We start from the raw sequence: 8,713 nt of genomic DNA, 5'->3' as shown, positions 1-8,713 counted from the left end.
TACACCGCTTCACACTGTGCCTGCTGTATTTGTAGAATGGAGTTTGCCCATCAGCGTCCGGGTTACATGAGGGGTCTGTATAACTCACGCTAGTTAACAAAGTGCAGCAACCATAGCAGGCTCTTTGTTGGAGGCTGTGCCTCCTCAGTGAGCTTGAACCACTCCCAGAGATGGGCGTGATCGTGCCAGTGGTCAAGGATGTAGAAAGTAAGATCGGGGAAAATCCCCAGCTGGCACTGCTACAGAATCTCCGTGGGCCCATTCCCGCCCTGTCCCGGTGCTGTGTGCGAAATATTCTGCTCCCTCAGCGCTGAGATGATCACGTCAACACTCCTGCCCTGTGAAACTCAGGTGAGTCTGTGTTACGTTGCTTCGACCTCTGACTGTGGAGTCGAAGAAATTGTCCCTCCCAGCCAGAAGCTTCCAGAGCCTGTGCGGGCCTCCTGTTTGTCAGCCCGGGTCCCAGAGAGAGGATTGGCAAGGCATGTGGTCGAGGTGGCTGTAGCCCACCGAGAAGTTGGGGTTCTTGCCTATCCCAGCACCCCTGATCTAGACCCAAAGTTAATGCTGCTTCTTCCAAAGTAGTCTTCCCTCAGCCGAATCAGATTAAATCCTGCTGTCTTTACCATTCAGCACCATGAAATGGTTAGTCTGTCACGTCCGGTTGTCAATTATCCTCTGCTTATTCGATTTGCAAAACTCGTATGCTTAGTATTTGGTGAACAGGATGAAATGATGTTTCCATGTAACATAAAATAGTTATTTTGCTAAAATCATGTGAGTAAATGCTTCTTCTTTAGGGACTAATAGTGAATAAAGCAAGTGAACAAAGGCACTTACGTGACTGTTTGGGGTAAGGCATGCTTCCCTAGAAACTGTAGAAATTTTTTGTTTATGATGACATACCTGGGATAAATTTGTATCTTTGTCTTGGTTTTTAAAAGCTCAAACTCAGAAATGAAATTAGGTCAGGATAATTCATGTTAAATTCATGGCAGCTTTAATGTGACGGAATCATGATGCAGTGAAACCTGGTGATGGTGACGGTATTAGACAGTTACAGGATAAAGTAATCAGTTAATCAGATAACTCATAAAATCCTCCTAGCAAGGATTCAACAATTAAGATGACAGAGACACTATGTGTAATGATTAGAGACAGCAGGTCAAAGGAAAATGCGTGTATTTAAAATGACTAGTTACACACAAAAATGACTATTCATTCTTGTCATGTTTAGGACAGGGATCCATTCTTAAACTCTTGGTTAAAGGGAGAGGTGCTGGGTTTTTTTTTGCATCACATTGTAAATCAAGGGATTCAGATACCAGTTGTGTTACCTACAGAAGGAGCAGAAAGGGTCTCATGTTTTTGTTTTAATTTGGCTTATTCTGCAACATGACCTTCTGCATACGGGCATGGCCATGACATGAAAGGGAACTAGAAAAAGGACCAGGAGGAAAAACATCATTTTTGTTCACCAATACCAAACAAGAAACCGCGGGAGCATGTGAAAATATCAACACTGAATTCTCTTATAAACCCCAGAAATAAGGCATTCTGAAATACGGGAGCCAAAGTTTCAAATAAACACACAGGTAAATGGCACCGCAGAGATGTGCACAACTGTTGAGATGACGGCCGCTCGTGTGTGTTCGATGCGCCGTTGCAGAGATGACATCTGTGGGGAAGAGGGAGGCAGGAGCCGTGCGGACTCTGCGGGGTCCCCCTGGCTCTGCAGAAAGGTGAGTGGAACCATTCGTGTGCTTACAAGCGGAGGAGGTTAAGGAGACAAATGGAAGCTCACCGAGGGGAGAGATCTCTGCCTGGAACAGAAGGCTGCCGGGGGCCCAGAGCCTCGGGAGCAGAGGCGCAGCCCTGGAGAGAAGACGGGCGGGGTGGCAGGGCAACCAAGCCCCTGTCCTTCAGAGGACAGGCCCGTGGACGTGCCGCATCCCGTGGCCCCTGGAGGCGCAATTCCTGAGACCTTTCCGGCTCGGGAGTTGCTGCAGTGGCTCCAGCGCCACGGACGGTTTGTCCCAGTGACTTCTGGTTCCCTGCCGTCCCCTCTGGGTCTGACCGGCATGTGTTTCCCGCGTGTCCTCATCAGCTCGGAGCTGAGAAGGGCTGTGCAGGATGACACAAAAGCCTCTCCTCGACCATGCCCGTCATGACCCAGCGCCCAGAGTGGCCGCGGAGGGCCTGCTCCTCCAGGTAACCACGGGTAAGCACCGGCCGCACCTTCACGCCTGCCCGAGGGCTCACTAGGACACTTTCCCTTCCATGCCCTTGGCTGGGAAGAGCCACGTGAGGAGTGACCGGAACCGCCAGTCCGTTTTTACCAACAACTAACAGGGACTTGGGACGTTAGACACCTTAGCTTTCCTCGCAAGGGACTTTACCATGGGCCCGAGCAAACCATTCCCTTGCAGGCCTCCAAGGTGTGGTGCGGTCCCGTGCTCCCCACTGGGCAGCGGTGGGATTGTGAAATTTCCGAGATGCTTTGATGGGGAACATCAGCGAGCCAATCAGCTGTGTTCCCTGGTCCAGGCGGTCCCCATACAAGGACAAATCCGTGCGGAGTTCCTTTAACCTACAGATAGCTATCGGTGATGGAGAGACAGACACATGGATAGGTAGATGGGGAGGTGATAGAGAGGTAAGGAGACAGAGACAGAATCCATGGCTGACATATGGATCAGAGAGACTTTATTTTTGAGGGTGTCCTGTGACTATCCTGAAGAATCTACTTCTAGCCATATGTTTTATTTTCTTCATTAAAACTACAAGGCAAATGTATTAACAATGAATGGGTCACGGATGTTCAGCTGCCTACCGTATCGTCCCTTTTACCTTTTTTTGGTTGTTGTTGTTGTTTTGTAGTTATCAAACGACTTACAATTTTTAAACCAATCTAATGACTTTCCAAAATAACTTAAAGATTTTTTTTTTATACTGCCACACACAAATGAACAATATTTCTAGGAAGAAATTTTCTTTTTTTTTAAAAGCATATCTTATTTTTTTTACATTTATTTGTTTATTCTGAGAGAGAGAGAAAGAGAGTGAGTGGCAAAGGGGCAGAGAGAGAAAGAGAGAGAGAATCCCAAGCAGGCTCCGTGCTACCAGCACAGAGCCGGACGCAAGGCTTAAACTCACAAACCGTGAGATCATGACCTGAGCCGAAATCAAGAGTCGGAGCCTTAATTGACGGATCCACCTAGACGCCCCAAGGCAAAAAGCTTCTAAAGAGTTTTCCTTCCCTGTCACATCAGTTTCCCACCAGAAAGCTCTCTGCGTTTTATGAGGAAAAGATTCAACGGCAGGGAGGGATGAGGTATGGAGGAAAACCAGACTCACTTAAAAGGAACGATGTCCTCACCCATACTTGTATTTACTCCTGGGGGTTCAACACATACATCCATATAACAAGCCAGAACCTGAAAGTTGCAACCTGAGCCTCTCCAACAGGGAGAGGCTGAGGCGAGTGAGGCTGGTGGCGTGCACCCCAGAAATTACGTGACGGCATGGAAATCCTTACTCGTGAGGGTCAGTGGGTCTGGTCACTTTCAGGAAGGAATCGGAATGGAGATCCGGCCAAAATGTTATTGGGATAACTTAGTAGAATCGATGTTTTCTGTTTCCACCAAACTGTGGTTGAGGTACGAGGTTAATCAGAGAAATAAAAACCGTCCATGTCTAGCACCTGCTCTGAGGTCTGACACGGGCTTGAGAGCGAACAGCCCAGTGCCTTCATTCCATCTTCAAGGAAGGAGATGGGAGAGGGGAGGGCCAGCTCCTGGGCCTCTGGCTGCTTCTTGGCACATCACATCCACAGAGCCGCACTGGACCCCGCTCAGCGGCCTTTCCGCTACCTTGACCACCCATTCCCTGCTTGTGTCTGTGCCCTGGGGGACTGAGCAGTGAGCCGACACAGAGCTGGAGGGACACTCAGGAACCGCCGCTTTCCCTCACTGCAATGTTTGGCGCTTCGTGAATTTTGCTGTTTTGTAAACATTTAGGAAGACTGGCCCACGGTCCTGAGGCTGCAGGTGCCAATTTTATGAATCAGATAAATTCCTACTTGTTAGCTGCAGCCACATACATTTCCCCCTAAACACACTGTAGCTTCCAGCTCTGTTAGTAAATGTGACACGTGAGGATCCAGTTCTGTGCCAGCCTGGCCGAGCGCTGCAACCCTACTGCGAGCATCACGTGTGTACAAACGCATTCATCACCAAAGAGCCAGCCTCATTGGAACCCGTGCAAGGTGGCTTTGTCTGTTCGCTCCATCACGTTTACACGTTTGGCTATTGCCAAGAGGCCGGGGATACGCCCGTCAGAAAGGCAGAACGGCAGAGCAGTGGGGAGTTCTGGGATCACACTTGGCTCCCAGCATCAAATTTAAGAATCAGGAGCTCGTGGCAGCACCTGGTAGGCTCAGTCTTCCCATCTGTAACACGAGTAGGAGGACATTCATATGGTCGTTGATGTTTGACGTACAGTAATCAAGAGCCCAGTACACGCTGACGTTTCAGCATGACGGCAGCAACAAAAATGGTTGTGTAAGAAGTGGTACCACACGCTGTGTGCATCTGCAAGGGGCAACGTGACGTGAAGGGGCATGAGAAACAGTCCAGTGGAAGCACGCTCAGGGAAAGGCCACCGTGATGCACACTCTTCAGCCTTCATGAGATGCCGAGGATTAGCCTAACTCCTAACAAGGTTGTTGTGAAAGCTCAGGGTAGTCGTCGTGATCAAAGCAGAGGAGAGAAGCCTGTGTGACTTGAAAGGACAACTTCAGAGGCTTCTCCCTGCCAGAGCAGAGCTTTAATTTCTCTCCTTGACAGATGACAACTTCGGGTCGAGCAAGAAACATGAGTGACCCTCTCCACCCTCCTCTACTCCCAGAAGTGATCTCAAAGGAGCTAACCACAGCAGTGGGGAAAGACTAAATGAGGTTGGTGCTTCCGTCTGAGGAACAAGAAGAAAGGAGAGAGGTGAGAATTCGGGATGAAGACGTGTCCGATGGACTGGACTCAGTGGAATCAACAGAAGGTTGAGTGGGAATAACTGGGCACGCAGTCTGCAGGGAGAGAGGTTTGGGTGGTGGGCTTATGTGAGGAGGCACATCAGGGGGTAACAAGACCCAAGACGCCTCCATGACTGTGTAAGGCAGGAGGTTGGGTGAGGCGGCCATTGGGGACGTCTGGTCCAGTCCTGAAGATGGGTGTTGGATGGGACGTCTTCAGGCACCTTGCAGTCACACAGAGCCAAGGTTAGACTCGGTCAAGAAGGCTATGGATGAAGGACCAATGTCCTTCATGGACAAGGTGGTGATGAGCACAATAGAGATAGCGTAGGGTGGGGCATTTGAGCTGAGGGGAATGAGCTTGGGAAGGCAAGGTTGGTTTTATGAAGAGGTGGACTGTGAAGACACACACTTATTTGTGGGACACGGGTGCTCACTGAGAATGTAAAGCCGCTGTCTTTAGCTTCTATAGCTTCAGAGTAGTGCTCAAGGGTAGCTTCAGAGTAGTGTTAGATGTGAGCTCAGACATGGAGATGACCAGTGTGCCCGGACAGGAGTTTTGCACCCAACACAGTGCTGCTTGTGGACGCTGGTTCTAGAGGATATTGTGAGATCTCAGGAAGCCTGGGAGGCCAATCACTGAATGGATTTACGTCACCGTTGAGTCAAACTCCTGCCTGTTTTCTCCAGTCTCAGGAACAGACTGTGTTCTCCATCTGATAGAAGGCCCCCTGAGGGCCCCCCATCGGATGGAAGACCACCTTACTTGTCCTACGTTTTATTTGAGAGTTTGGGTATCAAACATGTGATCATACAGACAAACATGGGACAGGATCATGAGTTTATTTTGGATTATGCTTTCCTTACCTGAGCTGACTGGTTGTGCAGAGGTAAAAGGTAAGAAATGACATCATCCAGGCCACAGCTGAGCATTTATGTAACCGAGTGAAATCCTGCCACAGGGCATTGGCACAGAGGGCAGACACCAGGGAGTCTGGAAGCCAGCTGACTGAGGACCAGCCAGGCTGTGTGACTCAGGCTACCTGGTCTCCTAAGGCAGAACCTATAAACTTTATTTTGTTTTTCAAATGACGTTTTTTGAATATACATTTAATTTTCCTGCAAACTATTCTCCCAAAAGGTTTCTGTCTGGACACCACAGCTGGGTCCTTCCATACACAGTGTTTTAACATATGCCCAAAAGTCCTCTGTCCTGACAAACTCTACCATTTGCCATGCTTTTCTTTTGATTTTCCATTTATTAGATATCTCACTCACAGTGTGCTGACATCAATACACTACTGAGACCCATAGTTAACATGGCTCCAAAGCCTCAAATGAAAATGAACAGATAGGAGTGATGTCACCATCATGGCAGTATAAGAATGTTCTACCGCCTGCCCCCCAAAAAGAACATAAACTTAGATAATCATCTGTGGGTGAGGAGTCCACCCATAGACTTTATGAAGTCTGGGAGTGGAGCGGAGAAGGTCTACACAGCACTGGAGTGAAACAATGTAAGACTGGATGCACAGAGAAGGGAAGAGAAACCGTGTGACTTTGCTGGCATCTCTCCTTCCCAAGGCACCCCAGCTGAGGGTCCATGATCCGTCCTGTGGGGGAAAGTGAGAGCGTGAGAGCTTGTGTGTGGATGCCAGCTTCCCCAGCCATGTGGGTGCTTGTCACAGAAGCCCCTACTCTTGCCAGTCACATGGCCAGCATTCAGAGTGGTCACTGCACCCCTGGGGGCCGGGAGCTCCTGGGGGCAGGGCAGGATCAGAATGGTCAGAGGCACGTGGATGCTTCTACAGGCGTCCAGGACCCCATCAGAAGGCCCGCCCACAAGCCACGGGGACTGCTGTGCCTGTGGGTCCCCTCAGCTGGCCCAGGGGCACCCCTGACCACGGAGAGGGTGGCCTTGCAGAGGACTGGTGAGCACAGCACTGATGGTCTGTGGGCCTTGGGGAAGGATCACACATGAACGTACAGCGTCGTCCCTGTGGAAACAGGGAGCGTCAGCACAAGACCTGTGCTTCAGGTCGGAGAAGGTGAAAGACCCGAAGAACCTCCCTGAGGAGGAGACAAGATGTGTGGGGCAGGTGTGTCCGTAGGGAAGTCCTGGGAGCCCCCAAATCCCTATCAGAGCGGACGTAAGTAAGTGGGTAGAGACCTCGGAGGTGACCACTGCCTCCAGTGTGACGATAGCAACACAACGCTTCAAGGACTGGAAGAATCCAGAAACACGGCAGCCCAGAAGGGACAGGTTTCTAGCGACCAACCCCCTCACAAACGGAGACCTGCTTAGCTGATAGGGAATTCAAGATAGTTGTTTTTAGGAAGCTCAGTGAACTACAAGGCACAACGAAAGAGATTCAATGGAATCAGAAATACAACACGCAAAAGACTGCACAATACACACGAAATACACACACAAAATACGTGGCTGTTTGTTTTGTCCCACATGAAAAGCTGAGCAATAATAACATGGAAGCTTCCAGATGAGTCAAGAGTGGCTTAGCGTCTGCATGCTCCACCAGATGTGTGCTGCCTGAACAACTTGAAAAGAAAATCTATGAAAATCAGAAGATGTTGGATGAGACCTTCCATACGTGGAAGACAGTCGCGTGGATGAGAACCCACGTGGCAGGAGGCGGGCCTGGGCCTCCTCAGTGGACACAGACTCCGCGCGAGGCCCGGTGCTTGTGCGTTTCATTGAACGTCTTTTGCTCAGAACGCCACGCGCTCGCGCTCACCCGCGGGTGTGGGGACCTGGGACTCTGGAGTCCCGCTCTCAGCCCCGCGCTTGGGACAATCAGGAGACAGGGCTTCTCTCGTCGCTGCTGCTTCCGAGCCTGGGGGAGATCCCAGGCTTTGTCAGATCAGTGCTCCTTTCCTTCCCTTCTGCCCCGATGGGAAGCCGGAGCTCCTGTCTGTCCCCGCTCCTGGAAGGAAGCCCTCACGGATCTGACCATCAGCGTCCGTACGTCTGCGGAAAAGGCTTGAGCCACGCAAACTCCTTTCCCCTCAAAGTAGATCCCCAGTACCGGGGATATTACAAGAAGTTTCAAGTTGAGATGCCTCCTTTGTGAAACTACAAAATCCCAGGCCCATTTCAGAGCGGGGAACCAAACACGTAACAAAGTGGCTCGCGGCATCTTACTTGAGATTTGGTGACTCGGGTACCCCTTCGGGGTCCCCAGCAAGAGGAGCACTGGGCCTGTGAGTGTCTGTGTCATGACTGAGCAGCTTTCCACAGACTTCTCGTTGTGAACTATCACCTCCATGTACTGAGGGAGGCAACGTAGAACACGTCTTTTTGCTTCAAAATAACGGCTGCAAAAGAAAGAGCCATGGCCTTCCAAGATGCCCCCATCCTAGGCTAGACCTTCCAGAATGTACTCTGTGCTCTGTTTTGCTTTCTTTCCACAGGACCAGCACACTCTATGCTGAGGGAGAGGCCTTCCTGTTCAGGGTGCCAGTCAGGACTGTCCCTTCTTTAACTGCTAGCAGCAATGTGCCGTGCTGCAAGCCACGGTGTCTGGGGCTCTGATTTTTCCAAATCACTGGTTTTGCTCAGCAGAACAGAGTGGGCCATCCACAGTGGCCCCGACAATACCGTGTGGGATGCTCGGACCCACAGAGCAATTGGGGGGCTCTCGGCTGACCTCTGGCAGCTGATCTCCT

This window comes from Panthera onca, chromosome B4, assembly GCF_046562875.1.
Source record: "Panthera onca isolate mPanOnc1 chromosome B4, mPanOnc1 haplotype 2, whole genome shotgun sequence".
NCBI classification, from domain to species: Eukaryota; Metazoa; Chordata; class Mammalia; order Carnivora; family Felidae; genus Panthera; species Panthera onca.
The sequence above is the reverse complement of the archived record's forward strand: the minus strand, read 5'-3'. Positions refer to the sequence as shown.